General features: G+C 32.9%; 1 protein-coding gene across 2 annotated transcripts in view; it reads left to right on the forward strand.

The window, feature by feature from the left end:
- The window catches only part of LOC129960677 (protein tyrosine phosphatase domain-containing protein 1-like), a 149,888-nt gene that overhangs the window by 35,683 nt on the left and 98,846 nt on the right, over positions 1-15,359 (forward strand). The window contains exon 1 of one of the 2 annotated variants that reach the window (XM_056074241.1): positions 7,535-7,612. The exons of the other annotated variant lie outside the window; for it this stretch is intronic. The gene's annotated coding sequence lies outside the window, so the exon portion shown is untranslated. Of the gene's footprint in view, positions 1-7,534; positions 7,613-15,359 lie in introns of those variants that run through there. 2 annotated transcript variants of the gene reach the window in all.

The following is a 15,359-nucleotide window of genomic DNA, read 5'->3' on the forward strand; positions in this document are numbered from 1 at the left end:
CGCAAAATTGGATGACAGAAAGACAACTCAATCCTTATTTGAATCCCCATCGGAATGCACATTCATGCCGAATTACAGGAGGACTTCAGCTGCAAATAATCGTCAGAAAATATGACATGTCAATTTTATTAATTCCCATATATAAAAGAGTCCTAAGATAATTCACATTGTTATTAGTTATTTCTGAGTATTTTTTTCTGCATCCTTCATTCTATTGCGTTTTAAAATAAATGACCAAAGCGGTATAGCATCCTTATGACCACTGAGTGTTTTCCTATTGTATTCCGAATAGAAAGTTTTTATTGCACTGTAACATGTCTTAATATATGTTCATAGAGTGAAACGAAAATTTATTATTGTCTGCAATAATGTATTTCATTCTTCATTAAAATATTACTAAACAATTTTATAAATAAAAAAGGATTATTCATTAACTATTACTTATTTATCCAATCGATCCATTTATTATTAACTACTCTTCGATGAAATCGATTGACTGAAAAAGTTATGAGAAAGGGATACAGTTATTTTATTACTTTGGCACCAACATGGAAAAGGGATATAGCTTTAAATGATACTAAACTGACTCTAATTCCCTTTCCGAAAGGTTGCTTGGAATAAAAAGTCCACATTTCTATTTGAAGAAAATAAGGGGAAAACGTCAGCAATTAATCCAATCACATCATTAGATTTTCTACTCCATAAAATATTCAGGAATTTAGTTTTTAAATTGATCCCGCCCTTCTGTTCTCAAAAATTGAATTGTTAGTAAGCAGTGATTCTTGAAATACTCCATAAACGAATATTATGGAGTATATAAATAATATACAAAAATAAAAGGAAAGAATCATGTATCGCAGATGCTCTACTTTTCATAATTTTATAGATAACTGGTATACAATTTCTTCGCTGTCCGAATTTTTTTTTTTAAACACCACTTTCTTTTTAGTCTCTGACAGCAATTTTCCTTCCCCCTCATTAAAGAATAATTTCTTATATTAAAACAACTGCACTTTTCACTCTTACTTTTTAATTATTAGCAAAAATATTTTATATATTTGAATTATCTATTTATTGTATATTTGATTTAGGTAAAATGAAAATTTTTCTGTTACAAAATTTCGGGCGACTTTACAATATTGCTACAAAATATTTTTGAACAATTTTTTGAAATGTTGCTGAAATTTGTGTATAAGATTATTTTGTTTTAAATGACAGTTTGCGTTTTTATTGCTGTCTTGCAACTTTCATTATCCATCCTGTATTAATAAATTATATAATTATTTGCAAATATACACTGCGTAAAAAAAGTAGAAGGACAGTGTCTTTTTGCCAATTAATATCTCTTATTTTCTCCTAACTACCAGATATTTATGCACATTTAGTTTAATGACCCTTGTTTTCATTTTAGGCAAAAATTAAACATCTACCACTAATATTATTAAGAAAATTAGTATATATAATTTCCGATGCGTAAAAAAAGTAGAAGGACACTTGCTAATATATTTAATTTAGGGAGTTGTTCTTTATTGAAATAGTGATTTTGTACTTTGTTTATCCTTTTCTGTCAAAAAAATCTAATTTGTTTAAAAGTTACGTTGTTTCTCCGTTCTCAGAAATGCCTAAAGGAATACCTTTGAACGATTTGCAAAAAGGGCAAATTTCCGCATATCAAAATGATGATAAAGGTGTCAGAGAGATTGCTCGATTGTTGCAGGTGAGCCCCAATACAGTTTCAAACTTTATCAGAAATCCTTATAAAAATGGAAATAAAAAGAAGACTGGTAGACCGAAGAAGTTAACACCACGTGATGAAAGAAAACTTGCTCGTGTGCTGAAGAAGAACAAAGGAAGTGTTTCAAAGGCAAGAAATCAAGCAGGACTTAATCATGTGACGAAACAAACAGTTTAAAACTATATTAAAAGATCTAAAAAATTCATTTTCAAAAAACGGAAACATCATCCTAAGTGGAAACAAGTTCACTTAGATAACCGTTTAGCTTGGGCTAAGGAGCACATGTCCTGGACTACAGAATGGACTTCTGTGATATTTTCCGATGAAAAGAAATTTAACTTAGGCGGTCCAGACGGATATCAGCACTACTGGTATTGTCTGGGGACTGAAGGCGAATACTATTCAACACGACAAATGGGAGGAGGGAGTTTAATGGTTTGGTTGGCTGTTGGATACGGAGGAAGGACAAGTCTTGTTTTCTTAAATGGTAGGCAAAAACATACAGACTACATTCAAGTGCTGAATTCCGAACTTCTTCCTTATGCCTCTGACATGGGGGGTGAAGAGTGGAAGTTTCAGCAAGACGGAGCTTCCATTCACACCGCGACTGGAGTCAAAAATTGGTTCCTAACAAATAGTGTGGATGTTTTACCATGGCCAGCCAAAAGTCTTGACCTTAATATAGTGGAAAACATCTGAGCAATGCTAATTCGTCGAGTTTATGCTGATGGAAGGCAATTTGATTCTCAAACTCAGCTTCGAGAAGCATTGAATGACTCGTGGGACAATTTTTGTCAAACTGAAATTCAAACTCTATACAATTCACTTCCAAACAGAATATTTGAAGTTATAAAGGCCAATGGGAAAACCATTCCTTATTAAAGTCACTATTTTTTCATTCATTATAATGCTGTCCTTCTACTTTTTTTACAAAGTTTCAAAAAAGAGAAACTATTTTTGTTGTCATTAATATTTTATGTTTGAACATCATAATGCTGATGTTAAAATTGTATTTTTGAAATATTTGTTAAATGTTTCTAATAAAAAATTTTAGTAAAAATAAAATATTTTTCTGATATTGTTACAAAATCAAGTGTCCTTCTACTTTTTTTACGCAGTGTATATTACAGTTTAAAATATCACTTTTGTGCAAATATCTTTTGAGTAATATTCTTAGTTTTATTTCTAACTTCCATTCTATTACGTTTTGTACGTATTCTCTTACTCTAGCGTGATTCGTTTCCCATCTCCTTTGACATAAAAAGTGATAATTGATAGATATGGTTCAGTTTCATAACTAGCGATTGAATAATGGCAAAAAACAGAGGTCAACAAAATAGCATTTTATTCCGCGACTTATTCTTTTATCGGAGTCCTGTTGTATTATTTCTTTTGTTTTTTCAGACGATTATTCTGAAAACAAGGTAGAACTACCGACTCTTTTCATTGTGAAAAATTATAAGAGTTTTTCTTGTTGAAGATACCATTTCTCAACATTCAATTAGTGCTTAATCGTTCTACAAGGGGTGTTCAAATGAAAATGTACGAAAGACACTGTGGGTATAACCACATGAATTCTGGGAACAAGGAATCCTTCGGCTCGTTAATCAATGGGATCGTTGTGCTCAGGCCTATGGTGTATACTTTGAATAAAGTCTTAATTTATACCCACAGTGTCGTTTCGTACCTTTTCATTTGAACACCCCTTGTATTTATATTCTAGTCCTTTCCTTATTTTTTGAAGGTGTCTATTTTAATTTTTTTATATTCATTTTTCAGTTTGCGAAATTAACATTATAATTTTTTTATTCTGGTAATTTTTTAACAATTAAATTTGCTGCTCATGAGTTTCTTAAATGTCTTCTAAAAAAATGTGACTAATTTTATAACATAAATGATTATGGTTCAAGTCTGACAAGATATGTATTGTACAAAAAATGATTCCCATGGAATTTTTTTATATTTTTTGGTTATAGAATTCGTTTCCAAATTTGGCAAATCGAATTGGTTTTAGCATGCATTATTCTTTCAATTGAATCTGTCAAAATATTCTTTTCGAGTATCAGATTGAATCGTTTTTGTCAAAAATATCGCTAATTTAAGAAAACATGCGATGTTTTGAGAGAGGAAATGTTTTCTGTTATTTCTCTTTCGTTAAATATTACATTTGTTTAGCCAGTTTTCAATTTGAAAGAACTCAGAAAAAAAAACTAATTTCCTGTAATGAGGATATACGCCATTGTATAATTATTTATTAAATAACATTCAATTTATTTTTATATTTCTGCATCTGATTAAATACCTCAGGGAGAATCCATAGAGGAACAGCAGAACATAACGGCCTAAATTGTGAACTCAAATTGGTATTTTACAAAAATAAATTTTCACCAAAATACCGAAAAGTTAATTATTAAATTAAAGTTTTTTAAATGTTTTTATGTATTCAAAAAGTTTTTTTTATTTTAATCATTTTCTACGATTTAGTTTTTTTATGATTTATTATTTTAACTATCACAAAATATTGCAATAATTTTTTTTCCAAAATTCCCCACAAGAAGAAACCTTTCACACCAAATCAAGATTTAATTAAATCTATTACCTGATAATTAAATCCTGAAAGTATTAAAATAATATATTATCATCGGGAACACATAAATTCGAATAATTTAAGTTGACTAGCGAAAACATTTGTAAAATAAATTAAAAACAAATGTGCTAATTAAAGCATGTAAAAAAGCCTCTCGGTAAATGTCTTCTCCATACGATGAAATATCGGCACCTTTATTGCTTGATTCAGGAACTGAGGAAAGAACCATATATCCCTTTTTCCAAGGGAGATTTGGTGTACAGGCCGATGGTAGTGACCTCATCATTCAGATATACTGGGTGACTTCGCTTCAGGGTGTGTTGAATCTTTGTAAAAATGACCCGAAGTATGAGGGTGCCCATCAGTGAGAATAACAGTTGTTAGAAAATTCTAGATGAAATGATCAATAAGGTATAAATAAGCCCTAAATAAGATGCTAGCAGAAAAAAAGAGTCTCTTATCAAAAGATATCATTTAAAATAAACTCTCCTATGGTTGATATAAGGAAAATGAATGCATTTTTACCCACTTTTATTTCATTTCTTCCTTGTTTCTAACGTAAAATTTTGTAATAGAGCTTTTCTTTTCTTCTTCAGTCTTCTTTCTTCTGGTGGGTTTCTGACGGCAGAATAATATTTTCCAGAACGTAGCTATCACATTTTGATTCCATCTGCTTGGGAATCTGTGAAAGAACCGATTGCCATAATATTTATAATAATGAATTCATTTATATATTTGTCTCATTCAACAGTGGCATTGATCAACTACATCTTATCACAACAAAAAAAGCAATGATACTTGCGCACTCAACAGAGGTCATTTTCTTGAGCAGTCGTTGAGTGTTCCTTCACGAAAATGGAGAGATTTTTATATAAAATCACCAGCCGGAAGCATACTCTCTAATAAATGTGTATTATTAGCATTAGCGAAACCAGAGTCTTTGCTTTTGGGGGAGCTGGAAGGCGGTGAACCGAATGTTTCTGTTGCTTTTTTTCAAACCGACAGAAATTGACAAAAAATTGCAATTTGAGTTCCAAAATGACATTTTAAATAGAAATGTTTTTGAGTTATCGCATTTACTTTCGCGAGTCAACCCTCTAAATTTAGATTTGTATTATCCATAGAACTCTCTTCATTTTGTCGTGGACTTTCTCTGAATGGATTTCCGCCAAAGTCTTTTCACAGAGGTACAGGGAGATATCGAGTTGGAATTTGTGGCGATAGCAATACTTTCTGTTTATATACTTAACGTATAAAGCGATAAATGGGTTGCAGCTAGAGGGATGGTTCTTTTGTTTTGTCAAATAGCTGAAATATATTAGTAATAAAATTCATTAAAGATTATAAGTAAATATAATATTAATAAAAACATTTTTTAAAAATGCCTTTTTTATAAGTGAGCTAACACTCGCTAATATCCGTCATATTTGAAGTCATACATACTTTGGCAGTGGTGAATGGCTCTTAAAGAAGGAAAATCTCTCTATGTGTGGTCACATAATTTATTAATAAAGTAAGTCATTGCAACGAGAGAAAGAAATAGAATATTTAGAGTATCTTTCCTATCCACACCTTATTTAGAACCCTCAGAATTCTCTAACCGTTTTTATGAACATGCATTTCTATCAATTTTTGGGAAAAGTGCCATCCGGTTATATTTTGTCATGGTTACCATAGGATACGGTCGTTGATTTTGGATTGTCACGTGGTTAAATATCTTTCTAACGATTACGGAGTTAGATAATCAATGCAGACACCTTGGAAAAAACGGCCGGCTAATATCCTAACTAATCCAGTCCATGCTATTGATTTATTGGCTCGAACATTTTCTCCATTATCCATATTGTTCTTACGAGGATGATTAATATCTGCTCCTTTTGAAATGACTATTAACATTTTTACAGATCCAGTATAATTATCTAGAGGTATTTTAGACATTGCTTGAGTATTAACGATCGCAATCAAATGAAATTCTTCCTCCTAATAAGTTTGATCATAAAGGTTTGCAAATATATTAAATGACTAAATATTATCAAGTTTTTTTTATATAATTATTAGCTTTCTATTATTATTGACTAGTATTGATTTCTCATAAATTTTTATCTTTATAACTTAGAGGGAAAGATTTCAGATTCAGGACCGAAATGTTTCAGATTCGAAACTCAAATATACTGCAGGATCGATGTGTAAGCGATCTTTCCGTTAGTGCGGAACAGGTGTGCTGCTTTAGGTGCCATCTTCGCCCTCTGATCATAGTTTAAAATGACGAGATCCGTCCCACAGAAGCCTCTTGGTGCTTTAAAACGGGACGTAAATATAACTAAACTTAAAACTAATTAAGGGATTTTCTTAAGGAAACAGGTATTTATAAAATAATTTATATGTGGAGCCAATTCATTATCATGTATGATATGCGTCAAATCTCTGTGCTATTTTAGAGGGTAGGGTTGTTGTTTTTTTAAAATTTTTAACAGAAAGTGAGTTATCAATATGTTTATAACGATAAAGATAGGATTTTATTTCAATTATGAAAATTGAGAAAAATAAACAATCGTAATTATATCTCAGTTGTCTGTCAATGTGCTAAGCAGAATAATGAATGGTTGATTTCTGACATTGGAAGCAATTCATTCTCACGTGGAACATTTCAAATACGTCAAGGCAATGTAATTTTGGAATTCCGCTTCATCAAAAGAAAAGTGACGTAATGCTGCAGCGGAAAGCAAGAGAGCTTACAATTGGCATGCCTGATTGTTTGTCACAGTGACGTCATACAAATTAGCGCTCCTGAGAACATGCGTCTTAACTTAAAAAGAAGGTAAAAATCTGATTTAAATAAGTGTGCAAAAAGGAATGAGTAAATTATTTTCCTTCTGGCTTGGACAACAGAAAAATCACGTACTTCTATTAAACAATAGAAATACCTCAATTTTGTTGAATAATGAAAAAGATTTTATTTTCCTTGTAGGAAAGTTCTAAAGAAGTTCATTTACGTAATCATTTTTAAAAATTGAAATTCGTTCAAGCAAATCGTTGGAAACACGCTGTTATCTTTTGAAATTTATCAAAAAATTGCTTTTGTATAGCATAACAACTGTTGAGGGGAAATATTAGGAAAAACAGGCAATTTGAATTAATTTTAAATGAATAATAAATCTAACCCAAGTTTTTGAAACATCAATAAGATCTCGGATGTATGTTTGTTGACGTCTTTTAAAAATTTCGGTACCCAGTATTGAATTTCTGCTTTGTTTTGTAAAGCACCAACAGGGATAAACAGAGGCACATAGGTAATTTTATTACGACCCAATTTTCTTCTATCTCTTTTGCTTCGATTTTTTTAAAAATTTCCCTGTCTTTCTAGTTTCATAAATTGTTGTGACTTTACATTGGGTTGCATACTAAAACAATGCTCTCACGAGGACTTTTACAAAAACGGCTAAGAAAATCCCTTTATCTTAAGATTTCGATATCTTAGTCAATAAATATTTTAGTTGAATTTGTGTTCGATTTCGTTAACTTAAGTTTCTCGGTTATTTTTTTAATTTGATTCGCGACAAAGTTTTTGCGAAAGATTTTAGATTGCAAAAATCTCTTGAAAAGAGGTGCTGGATGGAAAAAGTTTAAAAAACAATGCTCTGGTCCAAAATGTTTTAAATTGAACATCTCAGAGTAAACCATAACCAATAAATACAAGCAATTAATTGCATTCTGAAACCAGAATCCATCGTTTGAATTCAAAATTTACTGTCCGGATTTAAAGTTAATTAAATTGATATTCCTTTACTTTCAGATTTAAAACACGTTTTTGAAATTTCAAATAGCAAATTTCAAAACAATTGTAACAGAAAGAGAGTGGAAAAAAGATTACGATATACAGTCTTCATCAGCATGAAACAAGTCAAGTGAAATGAAAGTATTTATGAACAGAATTCTAAAACATATCGTTAAATAAATAAAATAAATTTACCAACTAATTAATTAATAGATATTTTTACAAGAAATTTACTTAAATCACGTTTCCTCTTCCAACTGTGAAACACAAAAACGCCGCGTTCTTACCCTTGTTACAAAGATTTTATTTACTACGTATATTAAATTATAATTCATGAGAACAAATTGTGATCGCAGCGAGAAAGATTTCTTTGATATGGACTCAAGTGACGTAGATATAAGAAGTCCTAAAAGGGAACGGTATTAACAAGCGTTTTTTGTTTGCTTTTAACGCTTACCACAATTTCATGAAGTGTTTCTGCCGAAAGTAATAGAGGCCTGTAAACATCGGAAGCGGACTTGACGCATAATTTTCAATGGATTCTATTAAAGACCTCGTCTCTCGAATATGAATTCAGGTACATATTTACAAGATGTGCCTTTAAAATTGAACCACAGCTGTCTGTTTGACAGTGGTAAACTTGCATTAATGGTGATGGACGCACTATTTTGCCTTTTTTGCAGAAGTTGCTAAAAAAATTTATCAGCATGTTGCCATTAAACAATAATTCTACCATTTATGTCTATCTCTTGTGTTTGTAGCTCAATGGGCCATTTGTGCTTCATATCCCTATACAAAAAGTGTTTGTATTATTGTACACTATCATAAAATTTTATCCATGAGTTTTGATTTACTCTGTAAAAACATTCCGCCGAGCCAGTTCTAGGAGTATGATTGACTCATCATATGTCTATTACTGGCGGTGACATCAACTCTGTCAATTTTTTGACATTTTGCGACCCCCAAAGCAGTCGATTGATTGTTGAATATCAACCACGCGATATTCCAATTCTGAAATCCTGACTATACAATAAAACCACTATAGCTCCATACGTGTCTCGAAAAATGTTTTTACAAATATAGGGACCAAGAAGATGTTTTTGTCTAGAAATCGAAAAAAATCTGAGTCAACAATCTATTTGATTCCCCAATCTTCCTCCTACAAAATAGCTAAAATTTTCAAATTGGGTTAGTACCTGCTGAAAAGAGAAAACCACCCCAAACGTATAAGATTTTGTACTTTTTCAATCTAAAATCCCCAAACACGTATAATTAAACTTCCCCTATAAACAGTATACTACAATGCACCGGATTGCAGCGAAATTTGGTATATAGACTATACACGAGAATGATGAGTAATAAAATGTAAAACCGGGAAAAGTTGTTAGTTCTAGGAAAAAATGTCGAGATTTGCAGACGAGGAAGAAGATGAAGCTTTATGCAAAACAGGTTAAGGTAAGAAACGTTTGCAGTTCTCATGTTTTATGTCAATGTTTCCGGCTGTAATGATGACGGTATCTTGTTGCAATGGTGTTGCGACATTGAATGACTTAAACAACTCCATACGCTTCATGTGCGAAGCATCACAACTGATCAGTTACGATCTGTTGTTGAACACACTCTCCATCGACTTGAAATTTCGCAGGTGAATGAGGGGGGTCACATGGAGCACCTTTCCCTACATCATCTTGGACACGATTAACAGCTGCCCCTGTGGTGTAATTTTGTCCTAATCTGTTCTTGTTTCTGCAAACTGAACTTTTTTTTCTCAAACAGCATATTAAACAGCATTTCCTTATCTTTACTTAATGTGGTTCGATGACAAGGTGATCAGAAACTAGTCAATAAATGTTAATATTGCCTCTATATTCCATTTTGGTCATTGATTGCGCTAAAATCACTGTATTTTTCGAAAAAAGGAGCCCTCTGTTGGACATTTTGGAAATATTTTTTTTTCTGAAATTTCGTGAGCGCATCTCGTGTATAATCTATATACCAAATTTCGTTGCAATCCGTTTGCATTGTAGGATGCTGTTTATAGGGGAAGTTTAATTATAAACACTCTGTATTTTAAATCATTATTATATGCAATTCCTGGGAACACATACAAATATTTTTGATATTTGGAAAAGTTTCATTCATATGCAAAGGTATAATAGCATTGCTCATCAAATTGTCTGAAGCACTTGAGACGCGATTTCTACAAATTGTTCAGTGAAATTCGTCTTTGGGGTGCACTCAAATACTAGCGATTATCATAGTTGAGTGCTCACCCAAAACAGATTTTCACCATTTTATATTTAAAATGGAATTTGGCAGAAACATTATCAAATACGTAATCAATTATCTCCAATCCAAGTCTCGAATTAGCCCTTTTAGAGATTATTTTATTCCCATATGATTCTATTCTTGTTTTCTCGATATGATGTCATTATCTGAAAGTTTAAGTTCTTTAGAAACTTAACTTTCCAAACTAAACCAAATCCAAAAGCTTCTAAGGTTACATTTAAAAACACCTTTATTTTTAAAAGCAATTCGTCTAAAATAAGAAATGCAAGCAAAAAAATATTATATTTTATCATAGATTTGATAAAAAAAATCCTGATAAGTATTCAAAAATCGAAAAAATAATGTTTCGTCTCATTAAGATAGACATGATATTCGTTTTCCATTTACACTCATGTCCAAAATTAAGGTCACAAAAATGTTTTTCAAAGTAATTCTAAATGGATACCAGTAAAATTTAAACAAATTATATTTTATATATTGTGAAGGACCGGTAACACGATATTGACCTTTGTTGTGGGAAAAAATGTTGTTTAGCATTAGTTTTTGAGGAACTACTGAAATTAGACAGTTTAGGCATCTGGGAGTTTTGCCTGCAATTTTATGAATATTGCATTAAAACAAAAAATTTAACCTGTTTCCAGTGAGAATGAGTTCTCATAATCGTTTAGACGATTCCTTCAGATGGAGAGCCGTTGGCAGGCTTGAAGCTGGGCAGTCTCAAACGGAATTGACTCGATGGTTACAAGTGGCACTGAAAGTGGTATCCAGGTTGTGGAATCAATTCCAAACAAGTGGTACTGTAACCAGGAAGGCCGGTCAAGGCCGTCACAGAGCAACGACGCCTGCACAGGATCGCTATTTGGCATTAAGTGCCCGACGGCATAGGCTGACAACGGCTCCTCAACTTGCTCATGACCTTGCTGCTGCTTCTGGAATAAGAATTTCCAGACAAACAATATGCAGATGTCTAGCAGAGAGGGCCCTTTATGCCCGGCGACCAGTTGTGTGCGTCCCTTTGACTGCATCCATTAGAAAAGTCCAGTTGTTGTGGTGCCGAACACATCAGTCTTGGGCACAGCAAGAATGGGGGTGTGTTCTTTTCAGTGATGAGTCGAGATTTACCACACAGAGATACAATCGTCGAATCTTCATCTGGAGAGAGCGAGGAGCTCGCTATCATCCCTCCTACGTAAAAGAAATCGTCAGATTTGGTATCAGAGGAATCCTTGTCTGGGGTGGCATAATGTTGGGCAGTCATACACCACTGCACGTCTTCGATGCGGGTACTGCCAATGCACATCGCTATAGGGATGTGATACTTGAAACCTATGTGAGGTTGTTCCAGGGTGCGTTTGGCCCAGACTGCATGTTTAAGGACGATAACGAGCGTCCATACAGAGCCCTGATCGTTGATGATTTTCTTGAGGAAGAGGATATTCGACATACGGACTGGCTTTTGAAGTCTCCGGATCTCAATCCTATTGAACATGTTTGGGATGGTCTCGGAAGAGTCATTGCACAGCTTAACCCCCCTCCTAACACCCGCCAAGAGTTAAAAGCCACGCTTTTGGAAGAATGGGCTTTGTTGCCCCAAGCATTTATTGACACCCTCATAAACAGTATGAAAGCTCGTTGTGAAGCCTGTATAGCAGTGCACGGTGGTCACACTCCATATTAGACAGGCTTTCCCAGAGAAAAAGGCTTCATCTCTGATTCATAATGTAATACTTTTTGATATACCCTGTTTCTTAATTCCCAATTAAAGTCTTTTCCATGTTGTTATGAATCTATGTTCTTTCTTCCATTGTGGTGTACCTCTGTGCCAAATTTCGTGGCAACACAATGAATAGTTTTTCATTTTTCGAAGATTTTATGTTTGTGACCTTAATTTTGGACATGTGTGTAGTTTATCGATCCACTCGCCTTTCAGATGATAAAAACGCAAATGCGAAATGAGTGTTCGTGCTCTAAAGCGCATTTACCACATTGGGTCGGATTATTTCGATTTCCATTCTTTTTACTGTTATCTCGTTTCGCATCACGAAAGGGTGAAATTTTTATCGATCTTACTTATCAGAATGCTCTAAAATTGCTTTTATATTACATAGCCATTTAACAAATCCTCATTGATTGCTATGATTTTCAAAGAATGGATCTTTTAGACCTTCCGAAAGTAATGAAAAAATTGACCACTAGAATCGATGCTTTATTTCTAACAATATATAAAATAGACAATTGAAACATCCATCAACAGATCAAATGAAAACTAATATTTTTGATTCTTTGAATACAAAATCTCGTTATATAAAAACTTATTCGATATGTTTTAAAATTTTAAAATATAGCTTCCTATTTTACATTTATATGGTCTTAAAGACAACATAATTATGTTGTCGATATGATCATGGGGAAATACAGTGGCACCATCTCTCCAAATTTGAATCTCATACCAATGGTAGATCTAAACATTCTTAATTGTTCAGATAATCGTAGGTGAGGAATTTTTGATTTAATCGAGTCTCGAAATTGCGGTCTTGCAATTCCACAATCAAGAAAAAATGTCACCAAGTGGCTGAGGCCACGTGGTTCATTTTTAAAGATTAATTAAAGATGCATTAAAAGAGCAATGGAGCAAAAATGGATTCGAGTATATGAAAAGAATATCTAAGATAGCGTCACTTTTTACAGCTAAATATGACAAAACAATATTATGCTCTGGGCACTGTTTACATTTTCTTAGCTATTGATGATAAATGAGGACGAAAAAATGTTACGTCCCTGACACAATGTAAATTGCCCCAAATCTCTTGCTGCCTAGTAGTAAGATCGTGACTGCAGGGTTTGAGGTTCGATTCCTCTGAAGAAGGCACAAGCCAATCTGTCAAAGAATTCCGCCGTTCTCGTCATCTAACCCCAATTGAATTTTGAATCCATTCAAATAAACACTTTGCCGTCTTTCAGATGACTTCGCTTGGTTTTGGAGGTTATCGGGAGATTAGAAATTGTATACACCACTGAGGTATCGCTGGCCGTTGAGCGATACTTTACATGAGGTGTCACCGGACGGTAGATACTTTCTCTACTGATTTGATGTTCATTCAAAATCTGTGCAAGTAATAATATCAGTAGTACTGGTAATGATAGCAGTTGTTTCGATTTTTCTGTGATGAATTTTATATCATTTAATACTTGAACACGAACCGTTCTTTAAAAAAAAAGCAAGAGGTATTCATTTGAAAAGATACTAAATTATAGCTGATTTTAAAATCATTTATTTGCCACATCAGTAAGAAAATGAATAGTACAAGAAGCCATCTGAACTTTATGAATTTTAAAGATAAAATAACAGTAAATATAATTGGGAAATTTCAGTTTTGATTCTGTATGGATTTTAAAGCTAAAATAATAAAGTATTTTCAAATGGGATTCTTCGCTGATTTGAAAGAAAAAAATCGTATTTATTTTTTATTTTAAAGTTTTCATTCAGCTAGAAATACAATGGCATAGCTCATCAAATAGAATCAGACGGCGAAATCAATGCACGAAATTCACATTTATCGAAGTTGGCAGCATAATATCCTAATTTTTCTCTTTGGATAAAAACTGGAAGAGATGAATAACCAAAGTATGAAGTAAGATACGTGATGGATGGTAGAAATCTTTTAAATGAAGAGCTATAAATATTATTAGGCAACTGGATGTAGAAAGAATCCGAATATGATCTACTTAGCAATATACAACTAAAAGCAGGATCATTCGTATCCACTTCCTCATAAACTTTGAACATCCTAAAAAGAATTCCACCAGAAGATTGATTTGCATCTAGAGAACGGTTCGAAGCTATTTTCAGTTCATTTCTTGCTTTCTTTTTAGACCCCCATCAACATCGACATTCCCGTAGGCCTCCAAAATCACCGTTCAAAGGAACAGAATAAAATTTGGGTAAGAAAAACAACAGTTAAAGCACTAGCAATTACGGTTACTGACAAGATTTCAAAAGGCTACATCCGCTTTTTATTAGAATGTGTTCTCCATAGCAAAAACAATAAATTCTTTTAGAACTGTACCTGTAGCACGAAAATCACTAGCACTAGACAGACGAAGAAGAAAAGAGAAAATAACCAGTAAAGCAGAGAAACAGCAGAATAAACATTTTATTGTGTTTCGCAAATTTTCTACTTTTCCTCCTTCAACCACAATAACACTTTGCATGCGGCGGCGCCTAGAACCAAAGAACGTGCCATGTCGAAAGGAATCTGTTGAACTTCACGTCTCTGTTAGATACACCACAATTGTTTTCTTTTTTCTTATTCTTTCTAGCGCTCGTGGTTTTCGTACTAAAGATAAAATTCCAACGCTATTGTTTGTTTGTTTTTGCTAAGGAGAACACATTCTAATAAAAAAGTGTTGTCATTTGAAAATGTTGGAATTTTGTTACTGTAACCGTAACTGTTAGATTTTAACTGTGATTTTTATATGATTCTTGAGCGCGTACCTCAAAATGCCTTGAACTAAAATTTTATTCCATTCCTGTGAACTATATGCTAGTTACGATCTCGTCTATCAGAGAGTTTTTTTTATAATCACACTGTATATAAGAAAGTCAAAGAGATTATTCAATTATCCTGTCCACGAATAACTGAGACATCATTTTTTTTTCTGGCTCTTAGATGCCTGAAATTCGAAAGAATATTTAGAGAAACTACCGTCAAATGGAATCATATATTTTGATGGAATACAAATATTTCCGAAACCTTCAAAGTAGTATGAACTTTTGACTTAAAAACTGCATCCGAAGAGAGATTAGAGAGCGTGCATTTCAATTGCCAATTTTCGTTATAGAAAAAATGACTCCGCACTTAAAATCTTTAAAAAAATGAGTATTAACTATTATTTAATATATAAAATATTTGTATAGAAAAACTGAATGTCCCTATACCTAATAATATTTGTATTTCTTCTAAAGAATTGAA

Source organism: Argiope bruennichi, chromosome X2 (genome assembly GCF_947563725.1).
Source record: "Argiope bruennichi chromosome X2, qqArgBrue1.1, whole genome shotgun sequence".
Lineage (NCBI taxonomy): Eukaryota > Metazoa > Arthropoda > Arachnida > Araneae > Araneidae > Argiope > Argiope bruennichi.